We start from the raw sequence: 25,474 nt of genomic DNA on the forward strand, positions 1-25,474 counted from the left end.
TAGTAGTTGTTTGGTTTGTTGTTGTTGAGGCGAACAGATTTGTTGATTGTAAGTTAGTTGTGTAAATGTTTGTTGTGTTGTAGATGTGAATGTGTGTGTGTGGGTATAGTGGGTCGCGGGCGAACGGCCGCGCCCTAGTAGCGCAGTAGGTTAGCGCGTCAGTCTCATAATCTGAAGGTCGTGAGTTCGAGTCTCACCTGGGGCAGGCCTTTGACAAATATCTATGCCCAACATGTGTCCAACATGAACATGAACACACTCACACTCTCATCAACAAGGCCGCCGGTATTTTCAGGTTTTCCATTCTTATTTACGTGTGTGTTTTAACGAACGGTTATTCTTGTATCTGATCTACTGTAGTACTTTTATTTTTATTATTTTTTTTAAATAGATTGTTTCCTGTCTATAATTTTACTGTATTATTAGACTTGTGATCTCGGTTTTCTTTTCGTTTCCTATTTGCTTTCTTCTCTTTCATTTTGTTTTCCGAATCATATGAATATTCGTTACTATTCAATGTTTGTATTCACCCGATTCTCACTACCTTTTCTTATGCTTTGCTGTTTTTATTAACGGTTTACTTTCAATAATTGTCATTTCTTCAGCTTGTCTCTCTTTGTTCTATCTAACAAATTTTGGTGTTTATATAGAGGTAATGCATTTATTCATTGTTTAAAATATGGGTCTCTATCGTTTACAAACTTTTCAGGAGTGGCTGTTGTTCCGGTTGTATTTTATCATAAGATTGGCAATTAACTTCTTATAAGAGGACGTATATAAATATCACTATGGTGTCAAACATGATTTTACGGTAACCGAATTAAATAAACAAGGTGGTCTATGTACGTGATGATTATAAAATTAGAATATTTTGATGGATTTTTTTTCTCTGAGCTGGATGATTTGGTTGTGGAACTTTCATCGTCCTTCTGAACGATATCATCAGCACAAACTTCGGGTAGAATTGAAATGTGCTGATGATGTTGTTCAGAAGAACGATGAAAGCTCCACTACCAAATCATCCAGCTCAGAGAACAAAACTCCATCAAAATTACGTACCTGAGCTACAAATCTTCTCCACCATCTCTAAATAAGAATGTTTATAATAATCATTTAACCAATTCAAGAAGTTAACATTTCCACAGTTTTCGTTCTGATACATCATAGTATCTGTTCATAATGCAGTTATCTCTGGAACTATGCGTTGAAAATTAACCCTCAACCATTGTTTTTAATTTTCAAAACGTTTTGTTCATTTTATACTACTGATAAGTAGTTAAAAATATATGGTAAAAAGATGGGATTGCATGGTCTTGATAAGACATGAATTATCTTGGATGGTTGTATGTTTTCATAGATTACGTAATCCATTAGTTTTAGTTTGACAAACAATTAGAAACGAAAAGCACTAGACAGGTGTTTCGTTCCAGTACGGAACTCTTGGGGTGGTGGTGCCTATTCACTACTCTGCTGACGATCGAACTATAAACCTTTTTTCTGTAGGTCAATTTTGCATTCATTTTATTTTGGTAACTTGACCGAATAGTTGAGCGTATTCTGAGTAACTAGCGCACACAAATTTAATGTAACATTTCAAATAGATTACATCTTCAGTTCTGACCAATCATTTTATATCAGAAGGGGTTTTATGGATATTATAGTAATTTCAATAGTTGAGATCATGAGTCTATTGAAGCTAGACCATCATAGAAAATCTTGAAGCACTGGACGGACGTTTCGTCCTATTGTTGAACTCCTCAGAAGTAACTTACTGAAAGCAATGGTAGATGTGTCGCTCAATTTCGTGAATCGAATGAAGTTAGACATTAACACCGTTGGATGCCGACCGGCTCAGTGGTCTAGAGGTTAAGGGTTCGCGCGCGAAACTGATAGGTCCTGGGTTCAAATCTCGTGAGGCGGGGTCGTGTATGTGTACTGCTGAGGAGCCTTGCAATAGAACGAAACGGCCGTCCAGTGTTTCCAGGTTGTTTATGGTGGTCTAGTTTCAATTGACTCATGATCTCAACTATAGAAACATTTCATCGTCAAAATGCTTCCTAAGTTTTCGTGAAATTAAGATAAATCTATTGTTTAGTTTTGGAATTATTAAAAATTTAATAGACGTTAACTGAACCCTATGGTTCATTTTAGTTCTGTAAGTTTGATCATTGCTATTTCACAGTAACAATTATATGTTAACCGACATAAGGCGATAGGATTCTGTGAGGATGGTCTACAGGTGAAGTTGAGGAAGCTCTAAGAAGCCCAAAAGGAGCCGGATATATGCCATCCAATCAACTTTGGGAAGAATATTCTAGAATTATTATGTGTAGCTTCCCTATTGGACAGTGCTGATAACTCCCTGTGTGCGGATTGGATAACTATAATGATTTCGTTTCTACTAAAAACTATAAATACCTGACAGTTTTGTACCATAATCGACACTGTTTGGAATAACATTCCTTCTACTTGTCTTCTGTCTTCTGATTTGTGACTTGGGAGGGTTCCAGCGTTCGAGTGCTCAAGTATTACGAGACAGTCTAAGAAATCTAAGTTCAAGATATAACAGATGCGAACATTTGGTTTCTGTTAACTATGGCTATTTATACTCTGTGATTTCTTAGCAAGAGCAATACAAAATACTAATGAGGAACCAGATCTATCGAATACAACAGATTATGAGAGTTAATTCACTTTACCTATTTTCATGAGCATATGTATATCAGAATTACGTCTTTCCAGTTTAGTCCCAGAGTGAACTCTGAGATGCAGGTAACTACAGCTGACATGTCTCAAATGAGACGAAACGCGCATCCTGATTTCCACTGGTAGCCATTATTCATCTTTGCTTATAATGCTTGTGAATTAAAGCAATATCGAGGCAATACCTACTGTATACACATATGCGAATAATAGACCTATCAATTGCAGTCCTAAACATCAATGGAAGAATTCAAGTAAACAATATCAAGTCAATTTGAATACTCAGATTGATTTCCAAGACGGTTTCGATAACCTTAGACTGAATTGAACAAAAGAGGAAAGGTTTAAGGAGTAAAATTAAAGACTTTTGAATCATATTTTTATATGGTTTGTTTACAGTTAGGTTATTATTCAGATTTGTATTTAACAGTAATTATGTAATAATTTGGTATGTGGATAGATATATATTTACAACATTATACCATTAAGCATGACCGGAGTTAGACAGAGCTGTCTACTCTTTCCTTTTCTATTTCTTCTGATGGTCGACTGGATTATCAAGACTTCAACATCGGAGAGGAAAAACGGAATACAATGGACAGCTCGGAATCAATTAGAAGATTTGGACTTCACATATAACCTGGCCCTTCTATTTCATACACACGAACTGTTACGTCTGGCCGATTGTGAACGCTATATTCGCTTCCCTAAGCTAGTTCCGTACCCCCGAGCTAGAACTATACACCGACTTGAAGACCAGAGAAAAGGCACAAAGTGTGAGGGAAGCACTTTACTACAGGGTTCATTTATGTACAGAAAATATGGGGATTTTATAGTAATTTAAGAGTCCTTGAGTTTTACCGAAAATTCTAGAATACTGCTTAACATAGTAGCAGTATATTAATCAGCCAATCAGGATCTCCACATGTGACTTTTCCATTTTCGTTATTTTAGTAACATAACTTCACATAACTTCTAATTAATCGCTGATTGGTTGAAATGCTCCTTGATGACCCATGAGCTTGTCATGTCGCTTGCGAGAAAATTTCAGGGTCATCCCAACACGAACAAATGTAGATGAAGATAACTAGTGTAGCAGTAATCTCTGCATCGGTGAGCCTCAAGATACATAAGAAGAAAAGCAAGATCCTCAAATATAACGCGGACAACACTAACCCAATCACAGTTGATTGAGGAATTCTGGAATAGTTGAAGACATTCACGTACCTGGGAAGCATCATTGATGAACAAGAAGGATCTGATGCAGACGTAAAGGCGAGGATTGGCAAAACAAGGACAGCATTCCTACAATTGAAGAACATGTGGAACTCAAAACAACTGTCAACTAATTTCAAAGTTAGGATCTTCAAAACGAACGTCAAGATAGTTCTATTGTATGAAAGTGAAACTTGGAGACCTACCACAACCATCATCAAGTATTTATAAACAATTGTCTACGTAAGATACTGAATGTCCATTGTCCGGATACTATGAGCAACAAACCAACTTCCAGCTGATTAGAAAATTAGGAAAAGACATTGGAAGTGGTTAAGAGACACATTACGGAAATCATGAAACTGTATCACGAGGCAAGCCCCTACTTGAAATCACGAAGGGAAATGAAAAAGTAAAAGACTAAAGAACACACCGCGTCAGAAATTGGAAACAGACATGAAAATGATGAATAACAACTGGAAAGGATTGTGCAGGACAAAGTTGGATGGAGAGTGCCAGTGATCGACATATACTCCTCCACTATGGGCAATAGGCGTAAGTAAGTAAATACAATTAAGCATCTCTAATGCTTCATGAAACATGAATACACGTTACACATAATTGGATAAAAATCAATTTCATATATCATTCGTATTACTATTGATTAAGCTGTTACTAGCCATTTGAATAAACAAAATAAGCAATGATAAAACTATCTAGAATAACAAATGAAAAATTTCAAACTAAATTATTTAATTTTATAGAGTTGAGATCATGAGTCAATTGAAGCTAGACCACCATGGAAAACCTGGAAGCATTCGACGTCCGTTTCGTCCTATTATGGGACTCCTCAGTGGCAGTGCACATCCACGGTCCCGCCCCATGAGATTCGAACCCAGGACCTATCAGTCTCTCATGCGATCGCTTAACCTGTCGGCATTCAACGGTGTTCGAATCTCGCGAGGCAGGATCGTGGATGCGCAGTACTGAGGAGTCTTGTACTCGGACGAAACGGCTGTCTAATGCTTCCAGGTTTTCCATGATGGTCTAGCTTCAATTGACTATAATATCCACAGAAACCCTCTTCTGATATTAATATATTTAACTCATAAATACAATATCACCATCAATTAAACAATTAACTACCTTTCTTACTAATTATCCCAACAACCAATGACCTACAATTTTAATTAAAAATTTTTTTTTTTGTGTATTATGATTACAATTTCTATATTTTCACAATTGAATTATAAGCTGAAATAAGATTTAAAACTAAGATTCATTGTAGCTCTTGTCATTGTTGTTACTATTGTTGTTGTTGTTGTTGTTATGCCTATTTGTTCCTATGCAAGTGTGTGTGTGTGTGTGCATATGGGTATGTATGTACATGTGGAGCAATCTAATATACTATAGACTAAATCAGATAATCAACTCATATTAACAATCATAAGAAAAGTAGGACATAACTATTAAAAACATATTGGGTTTTGGTAGATACGCCCATCCATCCGGTTTTTGTAAAAAAAAAACAGTTAAAATCAGTTAGTTTCACTGTAGGAAACAGTTATCCTATAGATTCTAATATACATTGTACATGATTCATATACTGTGATGTATACTACTCATGTTGATAGATATAAGTAGTATGTATCATCAATAGAAAGTGAAATGCCTGACGACAGAAAGTTAAGAAGATCGAAGTAAAGAGAACGAGAATAGACGATGATTGGTGATGGAAACGAAAGAACAATGAAGTCTGAGACGATTGATTGACATTTATCAAATGAAGTATTTACAATATGGTTCTTAGGTTTGAGTAAGATGTTCTGTAATTCTGTGTTGACATTATATTCGATTGTTTCCATTTGTGTGTCCTCGTCCATTACAATACTACTTACAATTTTGAAATGAGTAGACTATCCTACCATCAAATGAAATGAAAATGACTTTTTTTTGCTTGTATTGATATTATTGGCATTAATCATTTGTGAAAAAAAGAAGGGACTTTGAAAATTATTCATTACCAATTAGATCATTTTCAATCTTTAATTCTACTGTGTTACTGTGATAACATATCAGAATTAGAAAGTTATTGAAGCGAGTTCGAATCTACCAGATATCATCAGTTCCTTTGCGATTATAGGTATGCCTTGCTAACGAGTTTCAACGAGTATGAAACCTAGATCCACAGTTCACTTCTGACGACTTTCAACCATCTAATATAATAATATTTAAGTATTGTGCCTTAGATAGAAAAAAAATACTGGTCTGGAAATTTATAGACAGCTAACAATTCAAAACCCATCATCATATGCATTTTCTTTAGCAGTCAAATATCAGTTATGTTGTGGTTTATGCTACTTATGTCTCTCGATATAAGTAGTATGTAACATTCATATCGCAGAGGCTGAGATTGATGTTCTGGACTTAACTGGCTGGGCTAGGCAGAAAGAAGGACCGACAAGTTCCCTAGATTGCTCCTACGCGTTTAATGCCTCATTGATCCGGTCGATAAATCACTGTTCTCTAATTGGAGGTATCATTACGTCACACACTGATAAGGGCACAAGGCCACAAGTTATAACAATATCTCATTGAAAAGATGCGTATTTATTCATTATCTGATCATCATCATCATCACACAACTGAGACAAAGTCAATTGAAGAATAACTTGTTATATCAAAGGAAAAATACTAATCATAGTAATTGAAATTCTCAATTAGTAAATGAATACTAGATGGATAGTGAGTTTTTTCTAATTGGCTACTAACTTTACTCCTTATTAGGTGTATTTCTATGGAATGGAAACATCTGGAAAAAATTGATTATTCATTGATTAGCTTAAATTTCCCTTTTACAAATTAAGTAGCAAAATATTCCAACTGTTGTTTTATTTACCTTATTTACGCCTGTTACTCCCAATGGAACATAGGCCGCCGACAAGCATTCTCAAACCCACTCTGTCATGGGACTTCCTTTCTAGTTCTATCCAATGTTTTTTCATTCTTCTCATGTCTGTCTCCATTTCTCGGTGTAATGTGTTCTTTGGTCTTGCTCTTCTCCTTCGGCCTTCAGGATTCCATGTGAGGGTTTACCTTGGACGCAGTTGGGTTCTTTCCTTAAAGTGTATCCTATCCACTTCCAGTGCTTCTTCCTGATCTCTTCCTCCGCTAAAATCTGGTTTGTTGTCTCCCACAGTAGAATGTCGCTGATAGTGTCTGGCCAACGGATCCGAAGTATCTTGCATAGACAACTGTTGATAAACGCCTGTATTCTCTGGATGATAGCTTTCGTAGTTCTCCACGTCTCCGCCCCATATAGTAGAACTGTCTTTTTTTTTAAAAAAAATTGTTCTATTTAGTGAGTAAAATATCACAAAAAGTTGTTCAATTTTTGTTTCTTGAACATCTTCTGTACTAAATTAATGCAGAGTTAGGGCGGATGTGTATAAGAACGATCGAATACGTTCTTTATATGTGTTCAAGATTGACTTCTTGCTTTTGATTCAAGCCTTTTTGGTTACCACATAGTTTCTCAGTTTATACTAACTAACATTACAGTAGAGATGGATGGTAGCTAGCAGTGGAATCCAGGACGCGCGTTTCGTCCTATTTGGGACTCGTCAGCTAGATGTACCTGCATCTCAGAGTTAATGTTCACTCTGGGACTCGAACCCAGTACCGTTCGCTTCAAAAGCCATCGCGTTATCCACTCAGTCCCAGAGTGAACATCAACTCTGAGATGCAGGTACATTCAGCTGATCAGTCCCGAATAGGCCGAAACGCAAGTCAAACTGGATCTCATAGCTAGCCACTATTGTTTTATTTACTTTACTTACGCCTGTTACTCCCATCTTTGCTCAGAATGCTTGTGAATTAAGGCTATATCGAGGGAATACTCACAGTATGCACATATGCCAATAAGAGACTGATCAATCGCAGTCCTAAAAATGAATTGGAAGATTCAAACAAACAATACTAAGTGAATTTAACATTACAGTAGGTTGAGAAATTATGACTGTCAGATAAAAATATGATATCAATAAGTTGTATTATTTAATAATGAACCAAACAACGGGGAGAGATGTGAAACTCTCAGTTGTACTATACACAGTTTATTTATTTAAACACATGAACTTTGGTACAAGGAGATACAAAATTTATGCACCACACAAATCATTCGATTTATGTGAGTGCTGGAATGCTGCCCCAGGCGCCAAAACTGAAGCAGATGGTTTTCTTTGAGTGACACTAACTGAGCCTTTGACCTGAAGATCTAATACACAAGGCAGTGGAGCAACATAAGGAGATATATTCTCATGGTAGTCGGTGACCCACAGTAGTTTCATACGCCATTTTTCCCTCAAGATCCTGTAACCCATGTCAGCCATTCGTTTAGAATCAGGGTTTTCCAACTTCCCTAAGTGGATCTTCCATATCGATTAACCCGCCTAAATCACTGAATATTCGCTTTTCGTCCTCTCAATCCGTTTGAAACTTTAGACAATATAACCCAGATAGTTTTATTCTTCATTTTCATTATTTCATACCTTTCTTTTTCATTTATCTCATCTTCCTCTTAATTTTCCAATAGTACGATTGCAAGCTATTTGATTGACAGTGACCATATTGTGGAAGTTTCCATGTCTTTCAAGATAACTAATAAATAAAGAACGTTAAATTTAATATGCTTTGCTGAAGTAGTTACCATAAAAGGAATATAAACCGAATCTAAATATCCAAAAGGAGTCAGTTGTCAATATCGTTTAGACGCGGTGACTTCATTTTTCTCATAACACTAGTTATTAATTCCAACTTCTTGTCGGATCTGTATTTAGTTGATCAAATGATTTTATTTTATATAGTTGAAATCATGAGTCAATTGAAGCTAGACCACCTTGGAAAACCTGGAAGCACTGGACGGCCGTTTCACCCGAGTACAGGACTCCTCAGCAGTGTGAATCCACGGTCCCGCCTCTCAGAATTCAAACTCAGGACCTATCAGTCTCATGTGCAAGCGCTTAACCACTAGACCACTGAGCCGACCGAACTAATTCCTCCTCCCTCTATCACATCCTTATATGCAATCTTTCTTTGATATTTTATTGTCGGATACATTAAATGATAATCAACAATCTAATACAGTTGTCATAGATACTGATTATCTCAATGATTCATTATCTAATAATGAGGTTCAGAATAAATTCAAGGAAACTGTTTCAGAAGAATCATACACTGGTGACCTAAAATCAAATATCGTCGATCCTCGCGTTCTACTCAGTTCTGGTGGATGCTCTGGTAAATGCGACAAATATGTTTTAAAAAATTTCACATTAATGGTAACTTGTGTATATGAGGATCCAACATTATTTCATGGGGGAGGATAAATTTAGGAAATTTAAAATCCGGAAATCAACTCCGGATCTTTCAAAAGAGGGAAGGTGTAAGGATGACTCGTTGGCAAACTCAAAGAAGCCTCAAGAAGCCAAGAAAGAGTCGAAGACATTCCATCCAATCACCACTAGGGGAACATTCTAGAATGTCGACGTGTAGCTTCCCTATAGGATGAATAAGAAGGCCTCCCTATGTGTCTATTGGCTGTCCGAAATGATGATATACTCTCAGTCAAAAACTGTAAATACATAAGATTTTTGTACTATAGTTGATATTGTTTGGAATAACATTCCTACTTACTAGTCTTCTGTCTTCTCATTTTGCAACTTGGGAGGGTTCTAGCGTTCGAGTGATCAAGTTATACGCGACATACTAAGAATCTAAGTTCGAGATATAACAATTATAATCATTGAAGTAACTACTTCTATGAATCCGGTGTTCATCTTGTTGTGCTAATGAGGTATAGTAACTTGGAACGATGTATGCATATGTACCTAGTACGACGTTGTAGCTGACTGACTGACATTCATCTTTTGTTTCTACACAATTTTGTTACTGTATTGTTAGTTTTCATTCAAGAGTGTTCATATATATTCAGTCTATAACTGTTCACATTGTTTAACAACTATATGAACACCACTTGTAGTTAGTTCAACCTTATTACTCTTTTCATTCATCTTCATTAATGAGTACTTTTTCAATAGAATACAATTATGTTTTCATATGTAAACACTTGATAAGCGATTACGTAATTCATGTATGAAATAAGCGAGGATTGTTGACTTCGTTAAATAGTACCTTTTTGAAGAGGTTTTTGTCAATAACTCAACTATTAGGAAGAAAAAACAAGTAGGATGATGAATTCTGAGAAGATATTCAAAGAAATATTGAAAATGAAAGTAATGAATGTGTATAACAAGTTGATCAGTGTATGTGTATGTGTGTTTAACAACCAACGACGAGACTGTAACTTATAAATGACCTTTGAGCGGCGCTAGAGTGATCTTGAGAGTCTCCACCTAATAACTAGAACCAAATGAGAGTTATAAACCAGTATGAGGAATTAGATCTGGGTTATTCAACACAAACTGAGATCAGCTATAATGCCAAAACTCTATTTTAGTCAAATAGACGAGTGAATATTGAACCGAAATCAGAGATCTGTTATCTTATATCTGATTGGTTAGTTCATAAATCATAGTATCGCTCAATCAACGGAGGAAGATTCCAGTGGAGGAAGAAATTAGGAAGAAGCGTTGGAAGTGGATAAGGCACACTTTGAGGAAAGTACCCAATTGCGTTACAAGACAAACCCTCACATGGAATCCTGAAGGTCAAAAGAGAAGAGGAAGACCAAAGAACACATTACACCGAGAAATGGAGACAGACATGAGAAGAATGAACAAAAGTTGGATGGAACTATAAAGGAAGGCCCATGACAGAGTGGGTTTGAGAATGCTGGTCGGTGGCCTATGCTCCATCGGGAGTAACAGGCGTAAGTAAGTAAGTAAGCGATCACCTGATAGTTGGTTCATGATTCTTCCTTTTAATATTTGCGCATCTTAATGAAAAGCACTGAACGTACAAACTAAAGATTTTCAGGATTTTGTTGAATAACGTCAATGGGTTTAGTTGAAGAGGTTTTTGTGGAGAAGTTTTGAGTTTGTAGATTGTATGCATTGTGTATGGATTGCAGTTAGGGTACCACTAAAAAAACAGGGGGCATCAAATAAATTTTTCGTCATCTGCTATAAATCCTTAGAGGTATGGACTGAAGACCCAATCAAGGACTAGACTCAAGACTATTAGTTCTCATAGAGAACATCCAACCATCAAAACCTCTAGGTGGATTTTTAGTATTAAGATTCATGGTTGGGATTACTGGTGAATCCAATATAACAATCCAGTGACCGCTGATTTGTAATGATACCCCAACTAAGGTTATTGTTTGACAAATACCAACTTCAGAGGGTTAAACTTTAGCAATGAATATTTTCCTTGGTTATTCAATGAAAGGATCTAGTCGACTTCAGTTTATAATGGAAATGTTGTATAGACTAACAAATTTCCATTTCAAACAACCTAAACTAAACTATTTTTGACGTATATCAAGACAAGCATATTGGATATATGTTCGTATTTACACAAACAAACTTATACCATCATACGATTCAAGTGTGATGTGATGTTCAAATTTCTATAGACGAATAGTGTCAGAACGCAGGAATACTTACTTACTTACTTATTTATACCTGTTACCCATTGTGGAGGAGTATAGGCAAACCACCAACATTCTACATCCAACTCTATCCTGGATAATCCTTCACAGTTGTTTCCAGTTTTCATTCATCCTTTTCATATCTGCTTCTGTTTCCCGGCGTAATGTGTTCTTTGTCCTTTCTCTTTTCCGTTTCTATTCACGATTCCAAGTTAGGTCTTGCCTTGTGATGCAAATTGGCGATTTCCGTAATGTATGTTTTCCTAATATTGTCTTCAGATGGAAGTTGGTTTGTTCTCTCCCACAGTAAAATGTTGCTGATGATATCCGGTCAAATCCTCTTGTAGTTCTTCTAGGGTTACTGCCTGTTACAAGATCGAATAAAGTAGGAGGGTTGGGCATGTGGTTACCAACCCCATATCATAGGAAACAACCTTGTTAAAAAACGCTAACCAGTACACAGGAATACCTTACATCAATTCGAATGCTGTTCATATGCTTCATACATGTAGAAAATGACTTGTATTTGAATGTTCTATGAACTTTTACAACTGAATTACTCGACACAAATCACAAAGCGAGGACGCACATGTGGAGAAAATCTGTGTTCTCATCCTCTTTTCTTCGATCTTCTTAACCTTCTGCCACCAGATATTTCACTTTCTATGGATGATACATACAACTCGTATTTATCGACATCGGTAGCACACATCATAATGTATTATAAAGACAAATCAAATCCAGAACACCAATCTCAGCCTCTGCGGTCTGAATCAATGATTTCAAACATACTGTGTTTATATACCAACCGAATAACTTTGTTTCCGTTGAAGCTGTAACTTAATGTATCATTTGGTACAATGCTAATAAGTTTAAAACTGTAACAAAACAGCCATCAAGTATTTTCTGGTTTTTAATGATTCTCTATTAGTAGTTTTTATTTCATTTTGAAAATTACTTATAAGTAGTATATTTCTAAATGAAGTAACCTTTAATGAAACTACTTAACACTTCCAACTTTGATAAATATTACAAGAAAGTCTTATCTGCAGAATAGGGGCTTGTGGAGATTGTAGTAATCTAATAGTTGAATTTACGAGCCGGGTTCGAGTCCCGCATGTTAAGTCGTGGATTCACACTACTGTGGAGTACCACACTAGGACAAAACGGCCGTCCAGTGCTTCCAAGTTTTCCATGATGGTCTAGCTTAGTTCAACTCATGAATTCAACTCTTAAAATCTTGTCTGTTTGCTCTAACTGACTAATTATGTATGTTAATCACCTTATCTAATAGGATGTTTATAATCTACCTTAAATTCCAATAACATAACCAAAATGGTTGATATACGTATTTTGGTTGGTCTATCGGTTAAGTGCTCTGGCACGAGACTGGTAGGTCCTGGGTTCGAATCTCGCGAGTGCGGGATCGTGGATGCGCACTGCCACCGAGGAGTCCCATAATAGGACGAAACGGCCATCAAGCAGTGCTTCCAGGTTTTCCATGGTGGTCTAGCTTCAATTGACTCATGATTTCAACTACGAAAAATACCGAAATCTCCACAAAACCCCTTCTTAAGTAAATGATAATTATCTTAGAATTCATGTGCCAAGTGTATTACACGATGAGAAAACGATGTCAGAAGAGCAAATCTATGCAAAAGGGTTTATAAATAAAAATGTATGTCAGTCACTTTTGGAAAACTTGCTTTATTATGATATCTATTGTATATAAAAACAAGTCAGATATATTTTTTAGGAGAAGTGGATAGTGATTAGAAGTGGAACTCAGAATGAGCTATTCATTCTATTCGAGACTTGTTAGCCTGATTGAGTTGATGTTCACTCTTGTAATTCGAACCCAGTGTCTTTCACCCTAAGATGCGAATACGTAATCCACTAAGCTAATAATGAATTACAATTTATCCTCGTAGAGTAAGTCAAGAAATGACTGGACTCCGTAGCCAAGGGGGATAGTACGTTGGCGTTTCAAGCAAAAGGCACTGTGTTTAATCCATTCAAGTCAAACATCAACACAGATCCAGTTGAATCTAACTTATGACTCCTAAAAGAAGAATAAAACACAAGTTCTACATTCCATTTCTGAATACTATTCACTTCTGCCTAAAATTCCATGTGTTTGGTAGCAATATCAAAGGGTTTGTCATAGAATGTACATAGATTAAAATAAGCTTATCATTACCAGTCTTTAATACCTACAATAGGGAATTCATTCTATGAATGTATGTTTAGAGTATTCTCGTTAATTCATTCAATTAGACTTTGCATCCATATACTTTTAACCGTTATGGTTGTTGATCATCATTTTTGTAAGTCATTGTATTACTGTGGGAGACAACAAACCAGATTCCAGGGGAGGAAGAAATCAGCAAGAAGTGCTGGAAGTGGATAAGACACACATTGAGGAAATCACCCGACTGCGTCACAAGGCAATCCCTCACATGGAATCCTGAAGGTCAAAAGAGAAGAGGAAGACCAAAGAACACATTACATCGAGAAATGGAGACAGACATGAGAAGAATGAACAAAAGTTGGATACAACTAGAAAGGAAGGCTCAGGACAGAATGGGTTGGAGAATGCTTGTCGGCGGCCTATGTTCCATTGGGAGTAACAGGCGAAAGTAAGTGATGTTATAAAGGTAATACATCTATTTGACTTAATGACAAATAATATCACTGTTTAAACTACTTTATAATGTATATTACTTTTTAATTATATCTAGCAGTGAAACTCTGAATGTGTATTTCGTCCAAGATCTCATTTACTAGACGTAGATGAATCTCATTCTCGATGTTCTTTATTAGAGAATCTAATCCAATACTTAGAACTTTAAATACTTATGCTTTATCTAATATATTAGTGAGTGAAAGCTGACATGAATGTTATCTGTGAGTTCTAATGTTTCTGAAACGATAGGCACCGGATTTGAACCTAAACATTAATATGAGTGAGCTACAGGTACAACCATATGCCAGTTACCCACCGAAAACAATGGAATATAGTTGTACAATATCATGGTTTGGTTGAAGTTAGATATCAATGCCACCGGATGTCAACTCAGTGATAAATCGCATAATATCAAAGGTCTAAGGTTCAAGTCCCAAGTAATGTTGAGAAGTCCTATACTAGAAGGAAATGCCCATCCAGTGTTTTCAGGTTTACAATGGTGCTTCAACATTGATTAGTTCATAATTTAAATTGGATAACTGTTTACCAATATGGATTTACAACATATATTACTGATAAGATTATAATGGTTTCTATTTCAGTATGAACTCATTTAATCGGTTCATTCATTCATCCATTCATTCATCTATCCAACTTAATTTGAATCAACATATATAATAATTTGATTGTATATTATTTAGGTTGCTTATTTTAAATGTTTAAGTTCAAAATAAGTTCAATGATTCTTTAGAATAACAGTCAAATAACGATAGATATTGTTTGTTTAGGCTAGAATGAACAACTTTATTCTTTCATAAGTTGGTTTTGTCAGATATGTATCAACTCTAAGGTTACTGACGGTGCCAAGACTGAGTAAAAAGGGAGGGTTGGATATGAGGTCATCAACCCCATCCCATGGAAAACTAAGCTTACCAGAATAAACAAATCAAACTATTTAAACTCTATACTCTGAGTTGAAGGAAGAATTGTGACGCCTGATAATGAAAGCCAAGATCCTTTTGGACGTCATGAGGCCGATGTTCTTTCTAACAACCAGAGCAACAACTATTATAAATACATGAAATGTTCGGACAATGTTGGTGACCGGGAGGATCAATCAATTAGCTACAGAAATGAGGAGATACAAATTGGCGAGTTTTAGAATTAGCGAAACCCATTGGACATAAGTTGAACAGAAAAGATTAGATTCGGAAGAGATACTTTTGTGCTGTGGTCTTGAAAAAAAGATGCTTCACTCACATAATAACTTGGAATGATGCTGTCCAAGGAAGCGCGAAAAGTATTTACAGGACGGGAATCTCATGGATTCAAGATTATCAAAGCATATTCCATAATAAAGAAGGAGGGGATCACAATGAATGTTATCCAATGTTATGCACCCACCAATGACAGCAACGACGACAATAAAGATCAGCTCTACTCGAGTCTGCAATCAATCATAGCGAAGTAACCAAGAAATAACCTAACCATCCTGATGGGAGATCTAAATGCTAAAGTCAGAGCGGACAACATAGGATATGAAGATATCATGAGACGGCATGGACTGGCTGAGAGACCGAAAATGGTGAGAGATTTGAAAATTTATGTGCATTCAACAAAATGGTTATAGGTGGCGTAATACTGCACCACATACGCATATGCAGAGCTAAACGAGTCTCACCGGATTACACTACAAAGAAGTACATCGATCATATTTGTATCACTAAACAATTCAGAAGGTCAATGGGAGACGTGATAACCAGTTGAGATGACGTGGTTTCAGATCACCGTCTTGGTTATGAATGAATAGGTATCGAAACCCTTGACAATATTCAAGAGAGTAAGAGAAGAAAACAGCAATCAACAAAAGCTGTGAAAGAGCAGATGAAGTAAAGGCGTGGGCGGAATACACAGAGGTAAACAAACAAATAAATAAGAGAATTAGAGGCTATGAACAGAAATACGTGGAAGACCTAGAAACGACATCTGAAAAGGCTGCAAAGGAAAGAAATATGAGACAACTATAGGATAGAACGAATAAACTAGTAGGGAAATATAGTAAAGGAGAGAGACCAGTAAGTCAAGGACAAGAAAGCAGGCTAGCCAGTCACTGAAGTTCAACAAGAGTGGAACAGGTGGTTAGAGCATTTTGAACAACTCTCGCAATAGACCAGTTCCATTGATGAAGCCACCAAACGTCGAAGCAACACACTCACACATTCGTATACCTGTCACTGGCTGGAACAATGATGAAGGAAATCAGTATGATGATGAGACAAATGAAGAGTGGGAGAACAACAGAAGGACCGACCGACCGACCGGTCGACTGACCGACTGTCCTGACAACATACGAGTTGAAAGATTGAAGTGAGACATCAGAGTAAGTGCAAAGATGGTAGAGGTTCTGTTGAGAATGATTTAGGAGTAGGAAGAAGTAGTGGTGAATTGACTGGGAAGAAGGATAGGTGATGAAGATGCGAAGAAGATAAGATGTGAGGAAGTGAGGTAGTGGGGGCAGGGGCCTGTGGAGCAATGGATAACGCGCCTGACTACGGATCAGGAGATTCCAGGTTCGAATCCTGGGAGGCTCGATTGGCTTCTCAATGAGTGTCGGGTATCACACTATTACCGGTACAAGTTTCCATCAAATTGTTGTTGAACCGGCTGAAAGACTGAGTTGATTTCGTAGGGATCGGTCATGAGTAGACCATTGCTGAGCAATCAATTGAATGGAACTCGTCACTATGCTTCGACTTCCTTGACTATGACTATAGAAGCATCCTCGATTTTGTGATGTGCCTGAGAATATCATCAACATCATACGGAGTTCACTCAACGGACGGCACTGCAAGGTGGTTCATGGAGAATAGCTGACAGATGAATTCCAAGTGAGGAGCGTTGTCAGACAAGGCTGCCTACTCACGCGCTTTCTGTTCCTTCTGGTGGTCGATTGAATTATGGAGACCTTCACATCTCAGGGTAAGCACGGAATCCAATGAACCTCCTGGGAGCAGCTAGATGATTTAGACTTAACAGATGACCTAGCTCTTCTCTCCAATACACGCCAATTAATGCAGATAACGTCAGGTAGTGTAGCAACAGGCTTTGCTGTATTAGGCATCAACTTAAATATGGGAAAACGCAAGATCCTCAAAAACATCACGGAGAACACTAACGCAATCACACTTGATGGAGAAACTCTGAAAGGGATGGAAACTTTCGAATAAATATGCAGCATTATCAATGAAGTAGGAGGATCTGATACAGAAGTAAAGGCGAGGATTAGCAATACAAAAACAGCATTCATACACTTAAAGAACATATGGAACTCAAAACAACTCTCATTTAACACCTAGTTCACAATCTTCCATAGGAACATCAACACAGTTCTACTGTATGGAACTGAAACTTGGAGAACCACCACAACCATCATCAAGGAAGTACAAGTATTTAAGAATAGTTGTCTACGGAAGATACTCAATATTCGTTGACCGGATATCATCAGCAACAACTTTCTATAGGAGAGGACAAACCGAATTCCAGCTGAAGAGGAAATTTGAAAAACATACATTACGGAAATCACCAAACTGTATCACAAGGCAAAATCTAATTTGGAATCGTGAATGGAAACAGAAAAGAGGAAGGCCAAAGAACACACTGAGTCGGGGATTGGAAACAGACATGAAAAGGATGGATGGGAACTGGAAAGAACTGTGACGGATTATCCAGGACAGAGTTGGGTGGAGAATGTTGATGGTTTGCCTATGCTCCTCCACGAAGGGTAATGAGCGTAAGTAAGTAAGTGTATTGCTCAACTATAACCTTATGAATATATAATTCAGAAGTTATATTTTAAAATAAATCAAGAAATTGTAGCAAATCAAAATCTGATAAGGATCATTTTAATTTTGTTCTTCCTGTTGAACAAAATGAAAGAAGGATTTGACTAGTTCAAGGTCACTTTTTTCCTAAACTACTCAATATATACTTCATTACTGATATTCTTTCTCCTCCCCTCCCTACTGGATATATATATATATATATATATATATATATATATATATATATATATACTTCTGTATGTTTGATTCTACAGTATGAATCCCTTTGATAAAGAGGAAATTAATGTAGGTTATGATGGATCGGAGTAACAATTATGTCATAGTTGAACTGTTTCTGATTATTTTTTTAAAGAGAAATGTTGGATAATTCACTTGGTAATGTTTACTTGGAACCCCCCCCTTGTTAGTTACGATTGCAATTGGTCAGTCTATTATTGATATATGTGCACAATGTGAGCATTGCAACAATATCGCCTTAGGTCACAAGCATTATAAACAAAGATGGATAGTGGGAAGATTCAGTTGAACAGTATCAAATGAATATAAACTTCACCCCATTACACAAGCAAGTGGCTATCAGAACTCAATAGCTAAGTGGATGACGTGATGGGGTTTGAAGTGAGAAGTGACCGTGTTCGAGTCCAAGAGTGAACATCAACTCTGGGATGTAGGTACATCCAGTTGATGAGTTTCAAATAGGACGAAACCCGTAGCCTGGATTCCAACTTTTTCATAAACATATGTTGAACATTATTGAAAATATTTTAACCTTGTAGTGACCTACTTTTATGACAAGAACTCGATTGGTATAATGGAAACAATTATTATTATTATAACCAATTGTACCAGTGATTGTTTTATTGTACTTGTTTCTTTAAGTGTACCAAAGACACATTTCCTTCCGTTGCCTGTAACCTTGCATGAACTTGTATACGCTCCGTAGTTCCGCTTGTAAACTTTAGCACGTCTCGGTATTCTTTCGATACCACGAAATTGCTAACAAATATATTTTATTGTAACCGTCAACAGACTTCTGGTTTTTGGCCTACGGAGGGATCCAACTCGATATCTGGTACGTATTCTTCCTGTAGTGGTGATCATAGTCAATCGCGATTCGACGTCAACTACAACCTATGAATTATATGATTTAGTGAGTTATCTATTTTCGAGTTATGCAAATATTGAAATAAGTTTTTTGAACTTAAAGATGCTACTAGTGTTTGGAGTTTGGCAACACCTTAATCAGTAACACCTTGTATAATCGAAACATGCCAACTCAGTAAAATCAGAAGTCAGAAACTAAAAGGTTCGAAGATATAATTGATAGGCTATCAATATATTGAGAAGTGACTGATCTAAGCTGACTAGCTGTTGTAGGAGAAGTTGAACACAGCATACCCACTCGTGATCTGATACGGATGCATGACCGAGCGCCTTCAACTAGGTAGGTCCATTAAAACTGATATGGTCAGCATCAAATGTCGGACTTACAAAGCTATTGATTTTGGAGAAATATTTACCGCCACAGATTTATTATTATAACAAACAAACCATGTAACTTTATCTATTAACTTGATTATTTAAATGCAAGATTAGTCAAATAACAATGAGTACTAGTCAGGTTTTTCAACAAACAGAACCTTTTGGTTGTCAGAGGATTGGAACTGGACGTTGAATTGAATAAGGAATATCATTAAGGTAGTAGACGACTAAAGTGATAAACAAAAGCAGCAGTCGATCGCTCTTGTACACTTTATGTTTCCATATTCTTCCTAACAGAATAAACTGTTGTGAAGAGCTTCTACTTATTCCCAACAGATACATAGAAAGCACAATAGCCTGACTATCATGTTAGGGTTGCCTGGATTAGGTAGTTATTTAAACACGGATGGTGACTAGTAGTGGAATCCAGCACACGAGTTTCGTCCTATTTGAAACTCATCAACTGGATGTACCTACATCCCAGAGTTGATGTTCACTCTTGGACTCGAACACGGTCACTTCTCACTTCAAACCCCATCACGTCATCCACTTAGCTATTGAGTTCTGATAGACACTTGCTTGTGTAATGGGGTGAAGTTTATATTCACTTGGTATTGTTTACTTGAATCTTCCCACTATCCATCTTTGTTTATAATGCTTGTGACTTAAGGCGATATTGTTGCAATGCTCACATTGTGCACATATATCAATAATAGACTGATAAATGGCAGTCCTAACCAACAATGGGAAGTAAACAATACTAAGTGAATTTAATCTGAATTATCGTTCACACTTTGAAACAAAACTGCCCATTACTCTTCATATAATCTGTTATATGCTATTGAAGATTAAATTTAGGGTAATTTCTGAGAACTATTTATGGACTAATATTACACATATATTCTTATTGTATAACTATTGGGTAACTAGCAAAGTTGGATAGTGGCTAGCAGTGGAATCCAGGGCGCGCGTTTCGTTCTATTTGGGACTCGTCAGCTGGATGTACCTGCATCTCAGAGTTGATGTTCACTCTGAGACTTTAACCCAGTACCTTCCTCTTCAAACCTCATCACGTTATCTACTTAGCTTCTGAGTCCTAATAGCCAATTGGCACTTAGGTAACTAGATTATGTATATTTACATTCCACTTATTATAAGCTTTTATTTGACCTGTTGACTACTATCATATGATTCACTTTTCTCAAGTTATTCTCAATCTATTAATCACGTTTTCTCATAATCACAGACACTTTTTGACTTGATCTTGTACAAAATGTTATTTCCTATTTATGATATAATGTGGTCTGGTTTATTTGTATATAAACTCAGTATGTCTGAAATATATGATTCGTATGGCGGAGGCTGATATTGACTTTCTGAACTGAACTGACTGGGTTAAGAGAGAAAATACTATTTCAAAGAACCCATAAAAGCTCTAGGCTGCTCGTAATTATTTGTGTGTCATTGGTACGGCCAATAAGTTGGCGATCGTCTCAAGGGATATATTAACAGGGCACAAAGGTCACAAGTTATAGCATAATCATTTCGGTTGTAACCAACTATTAATCTTTGTATATTCGAAACAGAGCAAGAACAATCAGGTTTGGAGGATAAAATGAATTTGTAGTGACCTGCTTTTCTCGACGAGAACGCGATCGGTGTAATGGAAACAATTATTATTATAACCAATTACACCATTGAATGTTTTACTGTACTTGTTGTTGTTTAACTGTATCAAAATCACTTCTCGTTTCACTGTCCATCTTGTTGGTTCGAACTTTCTTACGCTCTGCCCTTATTGCCCGTACTCATTGGCACATCTCGGTATTCTTTCGATATCATGAGATCGCCAATAAATATACTTTATCTGGAATAATTACAGCCTTCTGATTTACGAGCTAGCGAAGGAACCAAGTATTTTTTGGGCACGTAATCTTATTGTAGTGGTGATCATAGTCAAACAAGACACGACGTCATCTACAAATTCATCATTCCATTTCACCATTTCTCATTATCTGCATACAATTATTCGTATAATTATGAACAAATGTTCAGCAATACTTCAGTTTGTGAAGTTTAGATTAATGTTCCATATGTAACCAAAATCATAATAATCAGAAGATGAATAAGGATATAAAGTGTATGAATAAATATATTTAAGATCAATGTATATTTACATTCCAACAACAGGTTCCAAGATCTACAGGATCTACTGAAAGAACAAGAAACTACGATGGAGGACAACTGGAGAGGGATAAAAGGATCACTAACTTCTACGTGTCAGGAGGTTCTGGGTCCTAAGAGGCATCATCACAAGGAATGGATCTCTATGGGAACCCTGGACAAAATTCAAGAAAGGAAGAACAAGAAACTAGCAATTAACAACAGTCGAACACATGAAGAGAAAGTCAAAGCACAAGCAGACTACGCAGAAGCAAACAAGGAAGCGAAGAAAAGAATTAAAGCCGACAAGCAGAAATACATGGGAGAACTAGCAACGACAGTGGAAAAAGCTGCAAAAGAAGGGAATATGAAACAACTATATAATAGAACGAAGAAATTGGCAGGGAGATATAATAAACAAGAGAGACCAGTCAAGGACAAAGAAGGAAAGACAATCACTGAGATTAAAGAACAGAGAAAAAGATGGGCAGAATACTTCGAGGAACTGCTGAATAGGCCAGCTCCATTGAATCCACCGGACATCGAAGCAGCACACACAGACCTTCCTATAGATTTCTGTCCCCATAAAAGAACTGTGCGCAACAGGCCTCGATTAGTTGTCTCTTGAGCTCTGTGGTCACGCACCCAGGTCGCTAAGACCACTACTAATTCAGCTTCGATTTTATGTCCTAGCCTCTTGAAATCATGCTCTAGACTACATTTTAGAGCTTTTAATGTTCGAACCCTGGGTCAGATAGGAAAACAGTCTTCTTGAGTTAGGACTTTAAGATCTTACACCATCGATGTATAATTCGTCTGCGGAACGTGCATACAGGTTTTAAGTATAGTCATTCATTTGACCTCATCTTGTCCATATGAATAACCGGCAGGATTTGCCCTTAGATTATCAAAAGATCTCAATGCTACTTCTCGCGGCCTCACTGTTGTTGATATAGCACTAATTTCTGAGATATAAGAGTTTCTTTTCGACTGGATTCTTATAGACAGTTACATATGAGCTGTTCGACTAAACGGAACAATAAGAACTTGAAAAGTTAGGGACAAACGCCCTTGCTTCTTCGTTGTCTCTACCTACACTCTTACTCATTGTAGCTCGGACGAGGTTAAAGATGGGTTTTGTAGAAAGCCAGACAACCTCCTTCAAAAAGTTATATGCTCTGATGTAGTAATAGTGGCAGGTGATTTTAAAACTAAAGTAGGCAAACTATACCAAAGTGAAATGACTTTGGAAGAATCTTACTATGTTGCGGCTCAGCAAACAGATAATAGCGACCGTCTGTTACAAGTATGTTCAGATAACTGTTTATTTCTGACAAACATTGACTTTAATCATAAAGAGAAACACTATCTAACGTGGTGACCTCCACAATCAACTAATCGATGGATTCAAATAGACTATATTGCCATTAGCCATCGTTGAAGGGGCTCGATGATTCTGGAGTACATGTTTTGAGTTGGACAATACTCTAGTTCAAGTACGCATTTGTCAATGTCCTACTGGAAGTGAAAAAGTCACTTAAAACAACTGCTACAAGTCCAACCAGCCATTCACATGATCAGAAACGTGTTATAGAAACTTATGATTATTATTAATACATTCTATAACTTATTAAACACTTGAACTGGATTATAAGAATAAGTGTAATTTATGGTTGAATAACTAATTAACATTTTTAACTAATAATATACCTTATTAGAATAGGCCCTAATATCATCAGTAATATTTACATATTACAATTTCTCTCTTAATAAATAGGTCAATCACTCTTTACATAAATTAGTACATACCTAACATTATTATAATTAGAAAGGGTTTTATGGATATTATAGTAATTTTAATAGTTGAAATCATGAATCAATTGAAGTTAGACCATCATGGAAAACCTGGAAGGACTGGACAGCCGTTTCGTCCTATTATGCGACTCCTCAGCAGTGCGCATCCACGATCCCACTTCACGAGATTCGAACCCAAGACCTATCAGTCGGTGGATGTGTCGCTTAATTTCATGGATTGGTTGAAGTTAGATATTAACACCGTTGGATGCCGACTGGTTCAACGGTCTAGTAGTTAAGCGCTCGTGAGCAAAACTAATAGGTCCTCTGTTCGAATCTCGTAAAACGGGATCATTCATGAGTATTGCTGAGGAGTCCCATAATAGGACGAAACGGCCGTCCACTGCTTCCAGTATAAACTGTCATCGATTAATACACATAAAGAAAACATCACCATTTAAAATGAACCCAAATAGATAACAAACTAAACTCATTTATTTGTAAAAAAACAAAAAAAAAGAACAAAAAAATAAACATTTGGTTTACCTGCTTGTTACTATGATCTAATTTCATATTTCATAAACAATATTAATATAAAGTTAAAACATACAAAAAAAACAAACAAACGAACAAACATAGAAACAATGATCTATGCAAGAGGGAAAACAGGACACTATGAAAAAAGAAAAAAAAAAGAAGAAACATATAAACGATTAACCGAAAATAGAAAAGAGAATAATATTCATGTTTTTGTATAGATTTTTTTCTCTGTTTTTCTTTTTTTTCTTTTTTGTTGTTGTTGCTGTTGTCAAGTGAATATTATGTAATAAAAAAAGCCCGAATCTAATCTAGTTCAATGAGAAAGAACTTAGCCATAACGACTAATAATAATAATGATCAATCAAAACGAGCATGTATTCACAATAATAATAATGATAATTAAATAACAGTAGAAAATTATGTAATCAATATTAGTAGAAAACAAAAAAAAATTTTTTAAAAAAAAACCCAACAAACAAACAAATGTGAATATATCCATAGATACACACACACGCGCGCATACATACACACACGCACCTAAAAAATAACATCTTGATCAAGTTGATAATAAAGAATGAATATAGGTGATATTAGGTATTTGATGTTTTGTTTTCATATGTTGATAGGGGTAATATTGATGATAATGATGGAGATGGTAACGAAGAGAGAGAGAGGGAGATGGACTATATATTCCCGTAAGCCATCGTTGAAGGGGCTCAACTGAAGAAAATTACGTAATCAAGGTTAGTAGAAAAAATATTTTTTTTAAAAAAAAAAACGAACAAACAAACGAATGTCAATATATCCATACACACACATACACATACACACACACCTAAAAATAGCATCTTGGTAAAGTTGATAATGAAGAATGAATATAAGTGATATTTGGTATTTAAGATTTTGTTTTTTCTCCAATTATTAATGATTTCATTTCATATGTTGATATGGGATCATATTGATGATAATGATTGAGATGGTAACAGAGAGAGAGAGAGAGAGAGGGGTGGGAGAGGTAGATAGACTATATTCCCGTTAGCCAACGTTGAAGGGGCTCGATTGAAGAAGATTGCGTAATCAAGATAAGTAGAAAAATTTTTTTAAAAAAAAAACAACCAACAAACAAACGATAATATTGATGATAATGATGGAGATGGTAACAGAGAGAGAGAGAGAGAGAGAGGGAGGGAGAGGGAGATAGTACAAAAAAAGAAGTACATCAAAAGAATTGCTTCAACATATTTTACGTAAATATATATGCATAAACACACATATATATACGTCTATGTATTGAAGTACAAACATCAACCATTCATCCCCTATTACCCTCCCCCCGACATACATGCACATATATTGACATTGATCATTTTACTGAATAATTTTGAGCAATTAAAAAGAAAAAAAAAGAATGAAATGAACTAGAAAACCAGAGATTAT

General features: G+C 36.3%; 3 non-coding genes across 3 annotated transcripts; 2 read left to right on the forward strand and 1 right to left on the reverse strand.

The window, feature by feature from the left end:
* The first annotated feature begins 132 nt into the window (after positions 1 to 132).
* Smp_tRNA_02003_Met_CAT.1.1 lies at positions 133 to 205 on the forward strand. The gene has a single exon. It is a non-coding gene (tRNA).
* Positions 206 to 7,573: 7,368 nt separating this feature from the next.
* Smp_tRNA_00226_Gln_TTG.1.1 lies at positions 7,574 to 7,648 on the reverse strand. Its single transcript has one exon. It is a non-coding gene (tRNA).
* Positions 7,649 to 16,735: 9,087 nt separating this feature from the next.
* Positions 16,736 to 16,807, forward strand: Smp_tRNA_02151_Arg_ACG.1.1. Its single transcript has one exon. It is a non-coding gene (tRNA).
* The last annotated feature ends 8,667 nt before the right edge of the window (positions 16,808 to 25,474 follow it).

Source organism: Schistosoma mansoni, chromosome 5 (assembly GCF_000237925.1).
Source record: "Schistosoma mansoni strain Puerto Rico chromosome 5, complete genome".
Classification (NCBI taxonomy): Eukaryota; Metazoa; Platyhelminthes; class Trematoda; order Strigeidida; family Schistosomatidae; genus Schistosoma; species Schistosoma mansoni.